This window comes from Coturnix japonica, chromosome 4, assembly GCF_054131305.1.
Source record: "Coturnix japonica strain WE chromosome 4, WE-NBRP24, whole genome shotgun sequence".
NCBI classification, from domain to species: Eukaryota; Metazoa; Chordata; class Aves; order Galliformes; family Phasianidae; genus Coturnix; species Coturnix japonica.
In genome coordinates, this window is record NC_140666.1 from 38,062,097 (window position 1) to 38,083,463 (window position 21,367).

At 40.1% G+C, this 21,367-nt stretch overlaps 1 protein-coding gene across 3 annotated transcripts in view; it reads left to right on the forward strand.

The window, feature by feature from the left end:
* The first annotated feature begins 7,458 nt into the window (after positions 1-7,458).
* The window catches only part of FHIP1A (FHF complex subunit HOOK interacting protein 1A), an 82,147-nt gene continuing 68,238 nt past the window's right edge, over positions 7,459-21,367 (forward strand). For 2 of the 3 annotated variants that reach the window (XM_085546525.1, XM_085546530.1), the window contains exons 1-2: positions 7,459-7,784; positions 15,530-15,628. The gene's annotated coding sequence lies outside the window, so the exon portion shown is untranslated. Of the gene's footprint in view, positions 7,785-7,892; positions 7,913-15,529; positions 15,629-21,367 lie in introns of those variants that run through there. The other variant, XM_085546526.1, reaches the window with a different exon arrangement.

Here is a 21,367-nt window from a genome sequence, read left to right on the forward strand (position 1 = left end):
GCCAACAAATGAAAAAACATCATATTCTGTCAGGATTTCAGTTTCCAGTGGCTACATCCTAAAGGACAGAATCCTTATAAATAATTGCTTTTGAAACAAAGGTGTCAAGTTTAAACTAGAAAAGAAACTATGAAAAAGCATCTCAAGACAATAGTATTTGACAGCTTACATTTTGTAAATATGTAAGTTCTTTGGTGTGCAAACTGTTAATTAATTCTCAGAGACAAATGTGGACAGCTCACATTGCACAGTTACAGAATCACAGAATCACAGAATGACCCAGGTTGGAAGGGACCTCAAGGATCATGTAGTTCCAACCCCCTGCCTGGCAGGGCCACCAAACATACACCTTTACTAGATCAGGTTGCCCAGGGCCCCATCCAACCTGGTCTTGAACACCTCCAAGGACGGGGCATCCACAACCTCCCTGGGCAGCCTGTTCCAGGGCCGAACCACTCTCCTAGTGAAGAACTTCCGCCACAGTTAGGGCGTATTCCTGGAACTTTAGCAGTCTAAGTTCAAAACGAGCAACATTATGTCAAATACAATCTATGTAGAATGCTAACTACAGTTTTCTTCTGCTTTGTACAGAAGCAGAAGCTTTGTACAGGCAGATAGCAATTATATACAAGATTTCCTTCAAATTGCAGCCCCATGCTGAACTGGAGTTAAAAATTCTGAATTAGAGATTTTCATTTAGTTAGCACCCACAGCCTAGAAACTGCTCTTTGTATGAAATGAAGAGCCCTTTCTTTCACCAGAAAGGCATCTGCTGAGGAGCTGTTGTTGGCCCTAGAAATAGGACACTAATAGATAATTTGCCTACAAAATACAAGAGCTGAGTTTAGTTACTCCTTGGCCAAAGAAATGCAAACTCACTTCTCCTTCCTTGTCTTAGTATTTCTTACCCATCATTTTCCACAAAGTGGGAAACTTTTGAAGCGGGATTCTTTTGAAGCTGGGGTACTAGGCTGCAAAGAGCACAAGGGTGGGAAGAGTAAGCAAGAGGAGCACGATTATACCAGCCAGCAGCTAAGAACTCATTTCTCAAAGAGAAAGAGACTCAGTGCCTAGTCTTTGATCCTAATCCTGTTGATGCATTTTATCCAATGACTTTTAAATGTGAAGGGTTATGAACAGTTCTCATCTGCCAGATATTAATAATAATTAAAAAAAAAAAATTAAATGAAAAAAATTCCCATACCAGAAATGAGCACCTGGCAAGAAGGCAGGGTCAACCAAGGGGAGCTTGGGTACGTGCAATATATCTGAGCAACTGGAAGGAGTGGGTCCTGGCTCCACCCCTTCCCAGACCTCATTCAAGGGCTGGCAGTGAGGCAAGAGTAGTCTGTTGGAGATCCCTGCCTACTCGAGGCCTTCCAAGGTAAGCAGACTTTTTTTCTGTTTTGTTTCTGTGCCTATGGCTGCTTCACTTGGGCTTATCCTCATGTGTTGCAGCCTGGGATTTTGCTACCCCGCTATTATTGCTGAGCTTTCCATTATGTTATCTTATAGTGTTACAAATCCCTATAGGGTTTTGTTTCAAAGAATTTAGGTACCTCCTTGTTTCTAATCATCCAAATGGTCTATGTCCTCCAATTCAGCAAATTGCACAGATTTCCTTAGAACTTCCTGTTGAATATCTTACAGAACAGGGAAGGACCCTGAGGATCTGGGACGTTACATCTGTGACTTTACTAGGAGTCGCTATAGAGGCCTTGATTGTTCTCAGTCTCTTTCTAACTAGGGAGTCTCTAACTGTCCTGTGATTTTGTTGTAATTAATCTTGTACAAATATGTTCAACTTTTCTTTTGCATTATTTATTTGCCATGAGTACATGTTGGCAAAAATCTAAAAGAATTTTTCATAAGCTAAGTAAACATTTCTCGCAACATATTTTATACTTAAGTGACTTAGTCATAAACTCTGAAGTCAAACTAAGCTACAATATGGAACATTAAAAACAATGCATGATCCAGAAAAAAAAAATAAATAAATGAAGGCAACTTTTTTTGTACTTTAATAGCAAGAAATACAATGTAAAACTCTCCATCTTTGCAAGCACTTTTTCTTTCTTTTTTTTTCTCTGCAGAAAGTAGCACCTGACTTCATAAAGTAGCTGACAATGATTGAAAGAAAAACCCACTTTATTCTAGACTTAAGCAAGGAACAAAAAAAGCAAATGCAGAGAAACAAACCACTACTACAAATTACTCTTGGATTCACTATAGATTTTTTTTACCTAGCAGGTGAATATCTCATCTCCTATCTAGTACTGGTTCGTTCATAGAAGAAATAAGTATTCATACACTCACATAAAAAAGCTACTTGGTAATATTTCACTGTGTTGTAAAAAAGACTTGCAGGCTTATTAAACCTTTCACTGACTGTTTTCTCTGCATCTTCTCATACATGCAGGTGGACAGTAGTATGACTAAGAGGCCAGTAGCACATACAGTAAAACCATTTCTTTTCCCCCCCTACCAATTTCCTGCAGGTGCACGGTCACGTTAGTTCAGGAGAAAATCCAGAATGTCCCATTTCACATTTGGCAAATAGGTTTAATGCAACACGGGCTGTAGGGTTTTCCTGTATTGCAGGCAACATGTTTCCTGTTACCATCAGCTCTGCGATTAGACAGCGTACCAGAAAGAAGACAAAGCAGAGGGTTTTAGAAAGCATACAGAAGTGTAAGTGTGGTGTGGCAAAATAGTGATGAAATAAGGAGTTAATGAGCAGGTAATCTTCTAAGGAATTTCCATGGATCACATTGTAATTAGCTGGGAGTAGGCCCTTCTGTCTGATCTTTTTCTCAGTGTTGCTATTGAGGTCTACTAGAATTCTCCCTACTGATCAACTGTCAACTTTTATTTTTTTAATATCTGAGATAATTAAATGATTAAATCTAGTTTGTCTAAGGTGATTTTCCAGGGCACAGGAGTAGAACACTTGGATGTTTTTGTACTATTGACATATGGGCAGGTTATAGGCTATGGAAGAGTAGCTTTGGCACTGTTCACTTAAATACCATGCTAGCTAATCATAGTCTGTATAGCCAGAAAAGCACAGCATTGCTGATAACCTCATTTTCATTAAGAAACATATTATGTAGTTCTGGGTCAAAACTCTCACTGGACCTTGGAGTATAATTTGTAATTAGAAAAGCAGGACTAAGGCTCTAAAGGAATCTACTACTGCTCTTTCCCTAGGGATATATTTTTGTTAAATATCCTTCAGCAGTATTCTTAAGGTAAGCAGTTTGCTAGGGGCCAGACATAAATCTCTGTTGGCAGGGATGGATTAGCAAATCCAAAAGAAATCTATGAGAGACTGAAGAATTCTGTCTAGCAACTGCCCTGCAATGGTAACAGCCTAGAAAAAAAGCAAGTAGATCTTTTTGTTTGTTTGTTTCTGTGGTAAAGGAGGTCTTCCTTGCTTTAAAGAAGAATATTTTCAATTGTCAGTTGTTCTCCTTCCCAAGTACATAGCCTGCAGCATTTAGAGCATAAACCCAGGATTCAGCTCTGTGTTTTCAAAGCATAAAGAGAAAAACAGAGTATCTGAATAGAACAAAGGCAAGTTCTCACATAACACTGAGAATAGTATAGAATGTGCTTTAGACCCACACACTCAAATAAAAAACATAGAAGAGAAATAACACAAGGAGGGTTTCAGAATCATACTTTGTTTCATACATCTTTATGTGAATTTATGTAGTCCCAGCTTACTCTTGCCCTCACGCCGCTTCCTCTTGTGCCAGAGTAAGGATTTGCATGGTAGTAGATGAACCAGATCAGAGACATGTTCCATGTTATGGTTAATAGCAGAAAAAAAAGTGTGTTAATTTTAATCTGAATCAGGGAACTGATCTCATTTACTAAATAGCTGCGTAAATTTTCTTTGCACCACGAATGTGCGGAAGAACTTCTTTACAGTGAGGGTGATGGAGCACTGGAACAGGCTGTCCAGGGAGGTGGTGGAGTCTCCAGTTCTCTGGAGATATTCAAGACCTGATAGGACGCCGACCTGTGTGATGTGATAGTAGGGAGCCTGCTTTGGCAGGGGGTTGGACTCGATGATCTCTAGAGGTCCCTTCCAACTCCTACAATTCTGTGATTCTATTGAATATGCAAGTTTAGGAAGGGACAAAATCAGCAGAGGAAGGCAAGATTATTTTTTTAATAGCAGTGCTGACCTGTGCCATTTTTACATCAGATGAGAAATTGTGGACTATAAGTGGACTGACTTTTGGACCAGACTGAATTAATTTATTCTCAAAATTAGTGTCAAGCTCCTATCGTAGACAACCCAATCTGGTTTTAAAACAGAAAAATAATTTTGTTACGAGAGCAGTGAATTTATTTTGTCTCACAAATCACTACTTTACAGTGGTCAAAGGTGACTCTATTACTAAATGCAGGTATTAAACTTATTTAACAAACTGTCTTTCATTGAATTAAGTCTCCCTAGAACAGGTGAATCTATGAACACCAATTACATTGTGAGATCTTTCAAGTTGCTACTGTTCATGAAAGAACATACTTCTGCATGCATATCTTCTTTTCTTAGCAATCATTAAGTTTTTTGTATTAATCAGTCAGAAATGTTGCTTAAACACTGAAAGAGAACATTAATTTCCAATCTGTGTATTCTTGTTAGCTACAAGTCTAGCAAAGCAGCTGCATTCTATTCAGGTAATTAAAATATTCATCTTGTATAAAGTGATTTTTGAATAGTATTATGCTTTAAATTATGCACTGAAGCAAAATACCTGCAAAACTGTATCTAAAAAAAGAAAGTTTGGGGATCATTTTGAATCCTAAGAGATAAACATGGTTTATATTGTTCAGATGAAATATGACTTAGCACAGGACAGTGATTTTTCCCAAATACTTACAGTACACCCTGTTCTTTCTTTGCCTGAAGGTTTCAGGGTGTGGATGGAGAAAATTCTTAAGCATCTTCCTGAAGACTTCATGTTTTCTTTCTTTCCTACTGCACACTTGTGATGACACAACATTCAAGCCTGGCATATGCTCTTTGCTGAAAACTTCATGCTACCTTTTCTTCTTGCAACTGTCCTGTCAGTTTGGGTGTGACTGAGTTTAAGTGCTGTGCCTCTTACTATTTTATCTTGAGTATTTCTTGCTAGCTTAGAATGCCTTCAGAACAAAGAGGGCTTCTAGGAGGATTAGAGGGAGCTCGTGATAAGCCATCTTCACATTTCCATCTCTTCTAACTGTGTGATAGAACAGCCTATCTAATGATTTAGAGATACGGATGTAAAAGGACAGTTATCTTGTATTCCTCTGAACTATCACAGGAAAAAAAGTAATAATTATGGAGTGTTTTTTAAATGCTTAAAGCAGTATTAGAAAGAAGTGAAACAGATTTTATCGGTATCTGCAACAGACACTGTAGTAGAGGCTTGTTCCTTAAAGACCTGCTTATGATGAGGGCAGCTCCCAGGCTTCTGATATTGAACAACGTAAGCAGAAACATCCTCTCAATTTCTGCTAGAGTCATCTAGATACTCTTACTGAAGTTCCAAATTGGCCTCTGTTCTGCCATCCTAGGCAGATGCTGAATGCCACCTACACATGAGCCTACCCAGGATCTGTGGCAGGACACGGAAGCCATTTCCTGAATGAATTGTAAGAAATACTGGACGTAATGAAGGAATGTCTCCGGCAGAAACACAAACAACCAAAGACATGGACAATGTTTAATGATGGGGAAGAGAATATGTTGGTAGCTCTGCTAAGTTCTTCTACTAATGAATTTGCAATTACTAATGATGCTGAACTTATATTCTGAAAATAAAAATCAGGAGAAACAGCTGATTCTCCCATCCTTCAAAAGCTTAGATTTAGTTAAAATAACCAACAATTGTTCCTCTTTTTCTAAGTGGAAGGACTAGATTCAAGTTAGTGTAGTTTTGAGTTAGTTCTTTTAGACAGTGGAAACTCTAGCATACCCTGGTGTGAATTAGTTTGTGAAGGTCTGTGTAGTTGGCAACCTTAGTAAATTATTCTTTAATTGTACAAAGCATTTGAAGAGAACACTTCCTGAGCTCACACAGAATACCATTACACTTGGTAAATTATATTATATCTTTATTTAAATGAACTGTTACTCTATTAGACCAGTGTCTATTCCTATTTTGGCTCATTAGCAAAATCACAATCAGTACCCTGACAGTCTAATTAATTCATTTGAAGCCATTAACAAAAAAAAAAAAAAAAGACACAGCAAACCATATTTAACTATTCACCACAGCAGTCTATCACAGTTAGGTGTAAATACAGAGATATAAGAACGATAGCTTGCATCATTAGAGAATTATTTCTAATTAGCAAGTATCTAATTGCTGCTGAGAGAAGCTGTGGGTGCCCCATCCCTGGAGGTGCTCAAGGTCAGGCTGGATGGGGCTCTGGCAGCCTAAGCTAGTGGGTGCCCGGCCCATAGCTTGAGGTTGGAAGTGGGTGAGTTTTGAGGTCCCTTCCAGCTCAAACAATTCTGAGATTCTTCTAATTCTTAAGTGTTTTAGGCTAGATTTAAAACGGCTGTTGGTACTTCTGGTTCGCTGTCCTTCCATACGGGAGAAACCAACAGCATGAAGCTAAGCACTTGCTCAGTCATTATTCACAGTGGTTACACAAGTAACCCTCACAGAGGCTCCAGGGCAGGCCCACAGCTCCCTGCAGCCCCATGCAGACTGTGGCTTCTTGTGCATCTGTGGGTGACTCATGGAAAAAAGAGGACCTGACAGGTAGTTGCTCCCACACTGCTACCAGGAGAAACATACCCTAAGGAGCATCAGTGTTTTTCTGAAGACAGAACAATGCTCACAGCCTTGTCATCTGAAATCTGGGAATAAAACTACCTCCAACATGGTGTTAGAAAGGGACATTCCTTTATTCCTCAGGATATGTACCGAGCAACCTGTCCAGCAAGAGTGCCCTCTCAGAGTTCAGGTTCTGCACTTCAACAGGAACAGATGCACATGCAATATGCTGGCATACATATTCTTTTTCAAGGACTCATAAATTAATATCCTTTTGGGCATGCTCAGTGGTATCTAGGATTTTCACCATCAGCTTCATCACTGAGACCTTAGATTCCCTTTCATTCACTTTTTCCCAGTTTGGAAAATTTCTATTGCTTATTAGGCCACAGTGAAAACTACATGCGGAACCTGAGGAATGTGCTCTTGCACCTTTTGAAGTAAAAGTTTTTTGTTGTGACTTCACGCAAAACCACTGAGGCAAAGGATAAAAGTATTCTGTCTCCGGTGCAAAATCATTGGGGAAACCAAGACCGTTCACCCACTAAAGCTGAAATACAAAGTTTTAGGCAGCCACCGGACGCCTGAGAATGGCATTCGCCCAGGCTCGGCCTCCCGCCCTCCCGCCAGGGGGCACCGCGTCAAGGCAGCCCTCACCTCAGCAGGTCGCGGCTCCTCCCCGCCTCTCTGACTCAGCGGCCCGGCCCCCGCTCTCACCAACTGGGCTCCCGGTGCCAGGTCGGGGCCGCCTACTCGCCGCGGGGGGAGATGCTGGCCCTGAGGGGGCGCAGCCTGTGGGGCGCTCGGTGAGGGCGGGCGCGAGAGGATCGCCGTTTCCCGCCCTCCCTCGTTCCCTGCCCGATGAGGGATTAGCGCCGGCCGTCCCGCCGCTGACGGCGATTTACCTGTGCGGCTGCGTCCCTGGCGGCCGCTGTGGTTGAGACGAGCGGAGTTCGCCGTGCCGCTCCCGGGGGAAACTTTCCGCCGCCGTGGCAGGTAGGGGCTGGCCCCGACGAGGCCGGGAGGGGCTGGGGTGGGCGGTGGGGTGCAGCCGCCTCCCGGGAGCGGGGTACCCGGGCCGGGCAGCTGCTGTCTGCCTCGTGGCCGCCGAGGGGAGTATATAGGTCAGTGGAAATAATGCTCGCCTAATCCCCTTTATCTTTGTCGGTGGGAAGGCGAGAGGGGAGGCTTTACTGTCGGTGTTTGGATGGGAGACCGGGCGGCAAAGTTGTGTGACAGAAAGCGGACATGTTGGCGGGACGGAGCGGGCCTCGCTGCTCTCTGTGGGGGGGGGGGGGTCGCTTCCTCACAGGTGTCACTGGCTGGCGTCCCGTGCAGCGGCTGTCAGCTGGGATCCGGCTTCTGTAATACGGATTATTTGTCTTCGGGAAACTGGCTGTGTGCCTTAACCGAATCTCTGAAGGTGTTTTCCAGGAGTGGCACAGCGAGGGGAAGGTCCCGGTGTGCACTCGTGAGGTGCGTGTTCTTCCCGTGGAGATGCAGCAGCGTGTGTTGGCTGCTCCACTTCAGCTCGCTGCCTGACTTTGGGTGCTCCGTGGGGGTGATAAGCAGGCACAGATTGGAAGGCTGTGTGTGTAGGACCATCCTGCCCGTGAGGGATAGTTGGCCAGGTTGGGGCACGTGATGTGTTATAACTGAGAAATGCTGGGAGGTTGGTGTTTGAAGGTTTCTTCATTTGGGTTTCCTCCTTCTCCTGCCCAGGGGGTGTGATGGTTTTCTGATTGGCTTTAATACATTTCAGACACTGACAGAAGGAAGAGGATAAATGCCTAAAAACAAGTGTGTTGTGTTTATATACTGTCATAGTTCTCGCGGATGAACTGAAAAATAATTCAGATCTGCCAGTGTTTTCTCTGTTGGAGATGTCTTTTGTAGATGCATATGAAACTTGTCGCTCAGGGTTCTGTAGTGGTGTTTTTCTTCTGTAAGACATTGTTTTCATCCCTTCTCCATACCTAAGAAGGATTTAGGCCTTATTTTCCTAGGGATGAAGCATGATGCTTTTGCCTTGTTTTCAGGGTGAAGATGGAGTGGCAACAACTCTAAGAGCTCTCATGTAGTGGTAGAGTGAAGTTATGCAGTACAGAACTATGCTGGTTTTGTGTGAGTAATGTCCAGAAATAAATGTTTTAGAAAGATAACAATGGGAAGGGAGTTGAACAGCTTGAAGGAGTGAAGTCAGATTAGGATTTTCACACGTGTTTTGTCTTACTTCATTTGGGCAGTGTATGAAGGTGTTCACCTACTCTGAAACTAATATAAGGATAAGGACCTAACAATGCAATTTATTTATTGCTGTTTCTGTATCGATGCAAGTGGATAGTCAAAGGAAGAAAGAAAAGACAAAACTCCCTATAATCTCTTTTTTCAAATAGGAATAGTTGCGAGACGTGGATGATGTATTGGTGTGAGGGTGGCAGCTGAAGCTGTGAAGCTGTTGGAACACCCAAATTCTGTGATCACCCTTTTCTGTGATTCATCTCAATCAAGACACACATTTTCATTTGACTTCTGCAGCAGCTATTCTCATCTATTTATTGAGCCATGAAGATTGACGATACAAGTGAGCTGTGCAAAAACCATGTTGTCAAAGCCTATAGAAGAACATAACTTCATTTAGGGCTTTTTTTTTTTAACCTTACTTTTTTTTTAGATTTCACAGTCTAAACAGTAAGAATTGGATTATACTCTATAAAGTTTTTTACCCCTAAATGGAATACGCAGGGTTGTGGAATCCAAAGTGAAAAGAATCAAAATAGGAGAAAGCGCTGCTGGTGTGATTTTATTCTGTCCTGATGTGAAACTGATTTTTAGCAGAAGTCTGTGTGTTTTCAAAAGATTACACTAATGCACTGAAAACTGCTCAGCTTAGGACTTCAAACTTACAGACTGGTATCTGAATCATCAGTTTCTCTGCTAAACTCTTGAATGGTTGTCAAAGATGACTTTGATGTGCAAGTTTTACAGATTCTTTTTTACTAAACAATTTATTCAGAAGCTGCTGTTCTACCCTTGCATATCTATATTTATTAGTATACAAGTGTTGCTTTTTGATGCTCACAGAACGCTGCATTGCAAGTGCTATTCAAATTTTAATTAGTCTTATGGAAATCCAGTATAGTTCTTAGTGTATTCATTGTGTGCTCGAGATTTTTAAAACACAGGTCTGCATATCCCACTATAATCTTATTGTGACTTGTAGTTTCTCTCAAATGTTTGAGAGATGCTTTCTTTCTGTGCTTTAGAACACGTTTAGAGCAGTTGGCATGTTTGTGTTGTTTGCTCTGTGTTTCTGGGAGTAGGGATTTTTAGACCTCTCATCCTTTTTCTAACAGCTTTAGAACTATACTTTGGTTTAAACTTAGAGTTCAAGTATCTGTAAACCAGAGCATGCCTAGGACATGCTCTATTTTTCAACCACAAGCATTCTTACTACTCAGTTCTTTGTGCTTTACTCAAACATGCTGATGTGGCATTGCTGGCTTTCTTGTGATCTCTTTTCAGTCTGACCAAAAACTGTCTGTCCTACCACCCAGTAAAAATCTTACTCTGCTCTTTAGGCACCAAAGAAATAGAGCTTCCAGGAGGACGCTGTAAAATAGCACTTTTGGGTCATGCGGTCTGCTCCATTGCTTTTGGGGATCTTTCAGGCACTGTTGTCATATGACAGTGGATGTGCCTATTTCAGGTGTGCTACAGATAAACTTCCAGTACTCTGACAGCATGATGCTGTCAGTGCTGGGGTGCTTCCAGAGGAAGCTACAAAGGACTGTTCTGCTCAAAAGCTGGGGCTCTATGACCTGAAGGTTCTGAATTTCTCTGTCCTTTTTGCTGCACAGCATAGTAACTATCAGTATGGCTATTCTGGAAGAGTTGCTGTATCTTTAAAAACTCATGCAAACTTCCTTCAGTGCTTTGTCCTGCTTGAATTTATCCCTTCCATATGTTAGAGATGGGACTTCGTTCTGTCTTGTAGAGCAGTTTGGATAGACTTAGGTCAGGTCTGAAAACTCACTACGCTAAACTGAAAGAACAGTTTTGAATGCACTTGGGAATGCAGACAGCAATAAGTGGTAGTTATTGTTGTATGCAGTAGTTAGTCCTGTGTAATAGACATACACCAGTATGTTATTAAAGCGTTGATTTAAGTTTGGAGGTGCTGTGGTAACCGTAAAGCATTCACAGCTAAAGTTACTTTTAGAAAGACAAAGAAGTTTTGGGGAACTGATCTTATTTTCTGTCTTACTGTATTGATCATGAGCTCTTTCTATGGCTATATGTAGGTATCTTATAGTAAATGAGTCATATTGATGATGTGATAAGGGTACTTTCCTTTTTAAATCATGTAGCCCAAAGTGCTTGTCAGAAAGTGATTGTGAAGGGCACGTTCTGATGAGTCAATTCAGTGCGGAATGAAAATAGAACAGGTAAGCTGTGGCCTTCTAACAGTGGCAGTTGAAGCCCAAAGCACCTGACAGTATAGTTTATGAATATTGCCTTTGATATCTAGGGAGAGAAAAGCTGGGAAATGTGAAACAAATAGAACTATCTGCATGCAGGAGGCCTGAAAACATTGCTCTGTATATACCTAATAATTCTTTGTTTCTCTGAAATGAGCTGCCACCTGAAAAGGGGGAATGAGATCCTGGATGAATATGTGTCAGATCTACTTAGACCTTTGATTTGCTTTGTTCTGTGTCTGGACCAAAGGTAGCATTGCAATTGCAAGATTTCTTGTGGAATTTGGCTGCACACTGTGGTGGCTCCCCACGGGAGAAGTTATTGAGAAATCAATGACTTCTAAGGGGAAACAAGAAGAGAAAATATCCAAGTGTGAAGTAATACTGAATTGCCTGAGTGCACAGTAACAGTTAATTTTAGTCATAATTAGCATCACAGAGGACATATTATATGCTTCTGTGTGGGGAAATACAGTTAGATGAATTTTTATTGTGTCATTTTTCCTGTGTATCTGCAGAGGAATAGTCAAATGTTTTCTCCCCTTGCACCTCTACCCAGCTCTGCAAACAGCACGACAGACATCACTGTAGTTATATAATCCATTGCATGCATTCCTATAACTTTTCTGGTTTGGCTTAAACCAACCAAACCGTGTGATAATAAAAATGGTGCTGGGTTCTTTGTGTAAGTAACTGTTGCGGAAATACGCTTGTGCCCTTTCTCCTCCTAATTCTAGTTCATTTTGAACAACTTGCCTTGTTGTGCACGCAGTGAAGGGGAGGATTTATTTCTGTGAAATTTCTGTTTATATTAGTAGCCCTAATGTAGTCACCATTCTAGTAATAGTTTAGTTTGCCTGGGGAACAGATGAAGTGATGCTGGTAAAAGGTCACAGCAAGAAGGATTTTCTAATGTACATTAAACAACAACAACCCACCAAACAAAAAACCTTTAAGCTATTTAAATGACCTAAACACCAGTGAACTCGTGAATTGTAAATTAAATGTAACTACGTGCTGTCTGCTGTGCTGATGATCAGGGAGCTGAACTGCTGAGGAACCAACCAACCCCACCTGAACTCATCAAATCTTTTCTAAAAGCTCAGGTACACCAATGAGGGAGAGGAAATGTATAGTAATGTATTTGCAATATCTAAACCTTTTTTCAAATGTTTGTTTTCTGACACACGAGGCAAAGCAGCAAGTGAAAAACTGTTGGTGTGCAGCTGGGTCCAGAAAGGCAGTATGACTTTAACTGAACTGTGTTTACTCGTTTTAATGTGGCAGTTTATAGTCCTAATGCAATATGCTTGAGAGACAGAGATCATTTGGCTTACAGCTTTGGTACTGTTCTGGTTATCGTGTTAAGAGCAGTGTTTTTGTAAGGATGTGTCTTGAACATATAAGGGAAGAAAGGAGACTGAGCAGGGAGGTGCCACTTTTGCAGTCACGTGTGCTTGTTTTGTTACACTGCACCAATGTCCTGCACTAAACATATCTGTGCTGTTTCCTCCTTGCAGATTTGTGGCGCTTCTACATTTTTCCTGTGCCACAAACATGTCCTAAGTACAGTAAGCCGTAAATTCAGATTGTGTTCCCGTAAGAGAATTTACAGAAGACTGAAGTTTTTCTCCTCTGGTGAGGAACTCCTTAATGTGAGTGCTGGGCTATTCAGGAAGCACACACTCCCGGGTGCAGAGAGTTGTGGATGCTTTTTGGAGGTGTCTCTCTCTTGTCCTCTGCATGTAACTAGGAATTATACTGTGTTCTCTCATGTGCCTCAATGAGGTACAGCCATGGCAGGTGCTAAGCAGCCAAATACTTCTTTGTGAACCATTAACATCTTCAAATAAAAAGGATGTGTTGCTCCTTGTTTTGCTCCCACACTGTCATTTAACCCACCTAAATGTCTTTGGGATGCCTGTAGCATGGATTGAGAGGAGCAGTAGTACTGGGACCTTATTCTGAGATTTGAAAGTATTGAGGTGTTTCAGCTACTTTGTTACTTTGGGGTGGTCATGCCTTTTCTTTAATGTATTTTTAAAGTAGTTAACATTTTTTTACCATTAAGTAGAAGGAAGCACAGAATATAGTCTGCAGTTGCATTTGGAATTTCTAGGTGTAAGTGGGGTAACTTCCATTCTGAATTCCTGACTTGCATTAAAGTTAATTATGCTCGCCTGCTTGGAGTGGTTTCAGTTAAACAATTAGAAAGCTCTTTATCAGCTCCTTGAAACACTTTTGTATGGTGTGGAGCATATCAAGTGAAAATACTGTGTTTTCTTAAAAGAAAAAAAGACAAAAGAGGAAGGAAAATAAATTGATTTTCTCTCATAATGATTTCTGTTCTTAATGTTTTGGTTGCAGCAGAGTGAACAGGACTGGGAAAGGTAGTATGAACTGACTGCCAGATACCACAGAAGCGAATCCTTATGAATGTCAGTGGTTACATCTGCCTTCAGCAGAATTTCACTGGCATGATTTTTATGTGGCTATCTTTGCCAGCAACAGCCTGGTGCTCCGGGGCTTCTGACTTGCTAGTGTTAATACAGCAGAGCACATGGTAGCATTGAGATGGTTTTGTAGATTAACTGTAGGTTATATAGATTTGGATTTATCTCAGTTTGATGCCAGTGGAGTCCTTCTGCTTGGAAGACTTCTTTCTATTTACATGATCTTTTTACTGGGAAAAAAAAAATATATATATTCAAAGAGAAGCAAAGAAGGCATTTAGCAAATGTGGCAGTTACAATGTGTTTATTCTATGTGAGTTGTGTTTTATGCTAGTGTTGCTTTTAGCAATTTGCTTGTTAATAAAATGGGTTAGTCAGAAGAAGTAAATAATACCCACCACCCAGTATAAGGGATGTAAGGGTGAAGGTAAAGTTTAGTGGTGGTATAATACTCCTTGATAGGTCAGCAGCTGAAATTGAGAGAGTAGACAAAGTTCTAGGCACACAGGCCTTGTGTCTGCTGACATTCAAGGCAGCTTTGCTAAAATGACTGAGTTATGTGGCTGTTGGTTTTTGTAGAAGCTATCTGAACTCTTTTCCAGGCATTGCTATTACTTTTAGGCTCTGCTTATAAGGAGGAAAATTACTTGCAGCATTTGTAGCTTGTATTTGCGTGAACATTTCCCATTAGCCTTCAGTGAAATTTGACAGCATTTGAATTACTCTGTGTGCAGATACATTTTAAAAAGTTAAATGAATTAAAGATGAATTAAATGTTATCTGATTCTTCCTCTCAACAATTTAAAATTGCAAAGTGGTAGCAATGTGCCTTGTGTTTCATGGATGTTGTATTGGTTTAGGAAGTGCTAAACTATGCATAGCTTAAATCCAGTGCTTGCTGTATGTTATGTTATTACCATAGCAGATGCAAGCACAGTGATTCAATAGGTGGAAAGTTAGTGTTCAATTTTGAAGTAGCAACAGGTGTAAGGGATAACATTTTCTTGTGTAGTCCTGTAGCAATGATAGGAATGATATTGTTCCTTTAGGAAATTATGTTAATAGCAGAAATAGAAACTATTCCTCTATAGAGGGAACTGTGAAAAGCAATGAGAGGCTCCTTAACAGCAAACACAGCAATGAGGGGAATGGAGTCTTGGCTGGGATGCTAAGGGCTAGAGCAGAATTACAGCTCAAGAACATGATATTAAAATGAAGCGTTCAGAATGGCTAATTGGCAAAGATTAACAAGAAATGATTAGAGAAATACAATGTTTGCAGAAAGATAGGCTTTGCTGCTCTTTGGAGACCAGAGCTGTTGACAGATAATGCAAAAATGCAAAGACCGAGGTCTTTTTTCACCTCATCTGTAGTAGGAGAGTCTGACATAACTGATAATGAAGGCAAGTGCTAAAGCCCTAAGCTGGCACGAGGAGAGAACAGGTTATAGAGCATTTAGATAAGTCTAAATTTGAAGTGTTTAAAAAGCATTATTGAAAGAGTCGGAGTTGGCTGATGTAATCCCTGAGTTGCTGCGGCTTTTAACTCATGGAGGATGTGTGTGATACCAAGGGACTAACAAGAGCAGTCCTTGTGTGTCTTTAGAAGTGTTGGGGGAGGGAGTGGAAGTTAGCAGTTGCAGACTCGGTTGTGTTGTTTTGAGTATTTGCTCCAGTATTTTTCCTGGGACATAAGCTCTTCTAAAGCACTAGAAGACAAAGAAATGATTAGTAGCCCAGAAGATTTTATGTTTAAGATTAAATTGTTTGAGACTAATGCAGTTTTCCTTTCTCCAAAATGCTAATAGGATCTACAAAGAGTGGAGGAGCTGGTATCTTGACTTGTTGCGATTGAAAATGTCAAAATTTCACCCTGGCTGAAGACTGTCGAGAGGAGCTGACTGAGGGTAAGTTCTGAACTTCTTGAAAAACATTGTTTTCTCAATGGACTATCAAGAAAAAAGGACTGTGGGCATGCCTACACCCACAGTAGCTCTGCAGAAGCAAATCCTAGAACAGGCAGTGCTAGGAAATGTGCCATGCAGACGCTTAGATTAGCTTCAGAAGCAGTTTAGTCATGTTTTGTGGAGCTGCATCCAAGCCACTGTGGTTTACTGCTTCCCGACCGATGCTGATGTCTGCTCCCTGCCACACAGACTTAATCAGCTTGTGTTAGTGACAACTTGGCAGACCCTGTCTTTTAATCCACTGTGTGTTGTAAACAGCCCTCTATTGTGCTTCCCCTGTGGCCTATGTTTGTTTGGGTGCACTAACTCTTCTCCTTTAATTAATTGTCCAGTAACAACACAAAAAGGAGGTGGCTCTTGACTGTGTGAGAGTTCATGTCTGAGTGCTAGGAGTAATGACAGTGAGATTAAACAGGTTTTAATTTCAGTTGGGTGATATTGAATCTGTGGGTAGCAGAAACAAAGCACAGAAGTGAGGAAATTCTGCTGTGTCAATTGATCTCTAAATCAAAAGTGAGTAGGCACAGTTTTATATAAAATTAACTGCCTAGAGGATTTTTTTCTTCTTTAATTCACAGAGGGAAGTTTCTCAGGATGTATTGCTGCCATGATATATTCTTTCTCTTAATTACCACTGTGTGCGTATGAAACAGAGCTATTTTTTAACAAACTTGCATTTTAATATTTTAAAGTCCATCTGCTGTTTTTGTGAGACAGAGTGGCATATATTGCTACTGGGAGTGTTCGCTTTGTTTCATAAATCTGTGGACTGTGGTTTATGGGGTTATTTTCTTGGTTTTCACATAAAGGGAAGAGATAAGGGAAGTAATTTAAATTTCCCAAAGCACAAGGCTATGCATCTTTCATAATGTCTGGCCTGGGTAGCGGTATAGGTTATGATACATGGGATGCAACACAATCTCTAAGGAAAACTTCCATCTCAAATGAAATGTGGTGTAATCCTGTGATTATACTGAGCTCAAAATTAATTGTGCCAAGGGGGATGGTTAGTTCTTGGCTACCTGCTTCCAAAATTCTTGAAAAGGTTTTTGCTGTTCTGAGAATGTCCTCTATCCTTGTTAAAAGGTTTGTTGGATTGCTCCTCACTGTGGCTTGAAGAAACACTGGAAAAATTATATTCTGTTATGATGGTTTTGATGTTACCAAGATAGAAAATGGAGCATCTTAATTCATGGATGTTATTGCTACAAATTAACTATTCTTGTGTTCTAAAACTTCTAGATTATGTTCCACTGATTTCAGTGAGGATGGTATTTCAGCCTAAGCAAATCAGGCTTATTAAGTATGAGGGATTTTTTCTTTCTTTCTTTCTTTTGTTCTTTTTTAAATTTTCTAAGATTTGTGTGATTTTTTTTAACTTGTTCTAATTTTTGGAGCATTTCTTCTACCATGTCATATCTTTACCTTTACCTCAGTTTTCAGAAGCTTTGCTTGTTCTCTTCTCCACTCCACCCTCCAGTGTATCATACAGAATGCAGACGTGTATTATTTCTTACCTGATACTTGATTTTTCTTGTTTGCTTTTACAAAACTTTGTATTTGATGCAAAGTCAAAATCCTTGTTCTTCCAAATATATATTACAGTAGGCAAGACTGTACTTGGCAGAAATAGTTTATCAGTGCCTAGAATGAGATCCAAGTGTCAGTGCCCTCTGGAGATAAGCATGTATTATTTCCTACCTGACAGGACTGAATTTTGTCTTGAAGTGAGTGAGAGCTGGTAACAAGTACATACTGGCAGCACTGAGTGATTAATATGATTCTCCTGGGCTATGAGTACAGGAAGCTCTCTGCTTAATTGTAACCGTGCATTTAAATTTAATTATATCATTTTTTTAGTGGGAGGGAAAAAAAGAAGAAGCCATTTGGGAATTCAAATTACTGTGATTTCATATGCTACAATAAGTCTTCTTTTGCCCTCTAGCCTAAACTGTTTGTTTATGTATGCTGTTTTTATTTAGTAGGTTTTAAATGAGTTGGAAAGTTGGAGGCACTCGCCTTGCGGAAAGTTACTGTGATTTTATTGTTTTCAGATCTAGGTTTGTTGTTTTTTTTTTTAAACTTATTTGTGATCAGAGAATCTTTTCGTCTTTTGAATCTTTTCTCCTTAAAACCTGCTCACCAACTTTGTATCATAGAGAGCTCACACCTTTGCAGACAGGTGAAGAACAGACCTTTTACATTTTTACTACCTCTGTAGAGCTGCCAAAGATCCATTGAGTCAGTCTTAAGTACTTTGAAGCTGAAACACTGAATACGTCAGGGTAATATGGCACCACTTCTAAATATGTCTAATGCTTTATTAATCATACCATGGAAAGCATGTGCTAGCCAGCTCTGAAACATTTTTGTTCCTCATTTTACCTATGTTCTTCATTAACTGTGTTTTGAGTCGCTTGTACCGATTTGCAGTTCCAGACTTATGATTCTGGGTAAGAAATGTCCTTGTGTTGAAAAAAAAACTTCCCCAAAACAAAGCAACAGCAGCAACAACAACAACAACAACAAAAAACTCCAAGCAAACCCCATCGAACCTACAGGGTTAGATCATAACATTTCTGGAGTTAGATCATAACATTTCTGGAAGTGGATATCATTTCTCAAGAGGAATAGTTTTGATAGTTTTGAAGACTACCTCTTTGTTTTAATAGAGGAAAATAGAAGCTGCAGGGCTGTTACTAGATTTTAAGTTGCCTCTGTGAATGAGCTTGTTACAGTCATCCCTAAAGTTCTGAAGAATAGAATGGATAGTGATCTGTTTTTCAGTCTAGTATTTACTGAAATCATCTTTTATTTCTGATGTATAAACTGATAATGTCTTCTTATAAGCATTTTAATTTTGAGTGCTTTTGTTCATGTTTCTTTGATGAGAAGTCTATTTCAGAGCATGGTTAGAAACTCCTGGTCTGCTCTTATTGCATCTGGTTTGAACTATGAGTTCTTGTCCAAAAAATAAGCTGAGACTTATTTTCTCCCTTGATGTATTCTGGATTAATTTCTGCATGATTCCTTAAAGCAGTGTACCAAAAGCTATTTCAGAACTTTAACTCTTTGCTTATAAGAGGGAAAATGTGACAGCCTCTGTTTGTGTTGTCTGGAGGATTTTCTGCGAGACAGGTTAGCAGAATGTCTGTAAAATCAATTCTAAATACCAAGCACTGTATAAATGAATAGTCACCCTTTTCATGCTTGCTGTTTTTTGTATGTGTGGGGCCTGGTTACGTGTCAAATATGAATTTAATATGAATAGCTTCAGTGTTAATGGAAATGTGTGGATTTCTCCTTCTCCTTACTGGGTGCCTGGCTTGTTTAACAAGATGCTTCTGAGACGCGTTTCCTGTCTGAATAAATGAGTTTTGTGATCAGCTGTTTGGTAGCATAATTGGCTTTAGCATTCAGCGTTGCATGTCTTCTTTCTGATTTTGCATTTTACGGGTGCAGCATACTGCTGTGAAACGGCCTGCATTGCTCTGCCTTGATTGTGTACACATATGTGTATTTATCTGTCTTTTCTTGTGTGGTTAGTTTTAGCCACAAGGATTTCTTAATTGCCCCAACCAGGTTCAGTGTGTGGCACACAAGTGTTTCTAGGTGCAGCATGGATGAGTGGGTGGCAGCAATGTACGGGAGGCAGCAGGGAAGGGTAAGGTGGGTTGCTTCTGCACTGGTGTGAGCTCGTAACTAATGGTGGCTTCAGTGCTTTTGGGTGGTTGTTGCCAAGGTGGTGGAACCATTGGTCTTATATGTGTGGACTGTATTGTGTTGTGGAATGCAATTCCTTGCATCTGCTTCTCTTCCATCTAACTTGAGAGTTTACTGTCAGAAGACTTGTTCTCTTAGAGACTTTTTTTTTCCTTTTTCTTTTTTTTTTTTTTTTTTCCTTCTCAGTTATTAAGCTGCCAGGTTTCATTCCAATGTTGGATGGTTACTTTGTATTAATGAGAGAATGATTTTTACTTACATATTTCCTTATCTGCACAGGGAAGCTGAATGCACTGAAAGCTGAGCAAACTTTACGCCTAGCTTGTCCACCAAGCAGAGCAGCCACTGATGCAGGTTTTTTTATGTTTTTTTTTTCTTTTTTTTTTTTTTTTCTGATGTGCAGACATACATTAATTTCAGGTACACTGTCTGTATAACAGATAATGGGTGACAGAAGTCTGTGCACTGGACCATGAGCTCTAAATCTGAAATACTGGATGTCAGCATAGGTTTTTGAGATAAGGACACTGATCTTCTGAAAAGTGGACTTGAGATTTCAGTTCTCTTTGAAATGCCAAGTAGAGGCTCCAGTAGCAATGAGCTGCATTTAGATGATGTGAATTCTGGAGCATCCTGTCCTTGTGCAGTGGTTCACTTCCTTCTTGTTGACACCTATAGAATTCTCCACAGAGGATGATGCGTAATATTCCTGTGGCAACCACAGTAATTGTTTATATGTGAAATCAATACATGGCAATTATCAAATGCTCTTTAGCTGTTTCTCAGTGCCCTGTAGCTTCTGGAGATCAGTACTTTGTGACCTATATAGAATATAAGTAGGTCATAGATTACCAGTGTCACACTGATGAGTGTACATAAGACCACATGCCAGGGTTTTCTTGAGTTTGAATGTTTCCTCTTTACTTATTTATTTATTTTCAGAATGTCTCCATGTCATATGGGCAATGGGATGTAAAACAGTTGTGAAGTCCTTCATGAGGAGAATGTAGGTTCTTTTTTTTTTCCCTCTGACTGGAACAGGTATCCGGTAGGATACTCAGAGAGTCAAAGGAGGAGTCTTTGCTAGCTGCACTTTAAAAATAATCACACTTTGGAAATCCTTTAACTGCAACAACAGAATAAGGGGTGGAGATTACTAGACTTTGATGTGTCGTTGTGCTGTATTACTTCATCTTATTTTGCAATGAAACCAATCAGCTGACAGATGAAAACTCAGATAAGTCTCTCCCCAGACCTGATCTACAGGCATGAGTATCACTTAGTTCTTGCTGCAACATCGTACACGAGCTTTTTTTATTAGATAAGCTGCTTTACAAGTTGAAAATGGCTGAATATGTCTGAATCGTCTTCCCAAGTAGAATTTACTCATTGTTTGCAAAAGGGGATGATGAAAGAGTGCAGGTGGGTGTGGTTTCCATAGTTTAGATGTGTCACAGAAGAGTTGGCGCCTTTTAGGGAAGAAGAGATGGATGTTAATTGCAAGATCGACATAGGGAACTCACGTGGATAAGGTGAGCCCATGTTAGATGGTGGAAGTGTGGGAGTGAAACCAAACTGGTATTAGTACAGACAAGCTTGAAATTGGCCAGTATGTTTGGTTTCCAGGGCTGCATTAGTCATATTAGGTTAGGCCTTTCATATCATTCAAATATTATTACAAAGGAAAGCTACTGTGAATAAGTAGTTGAGAATCATTGCTAGTTCCTATTTTTTATTTACTTGAGTTTTCTTTGATTAAAAAAAATAAAAATAAGAAGAACAGCTGGTAGATATGCAAATGCTTGTGTCTTGTTTGTTCTTTGTAAAACTCCAAATCCTTGCTTTATGAAATCCAGTGCTGTCTTTCATCAGTCTTTGTTGGTTTTGGTCTTGTCCTTCACCTGTAAAGCCATGGTCATTCTTCCACCTTGTTCTTGATGCAGTTTGTACTGAGCT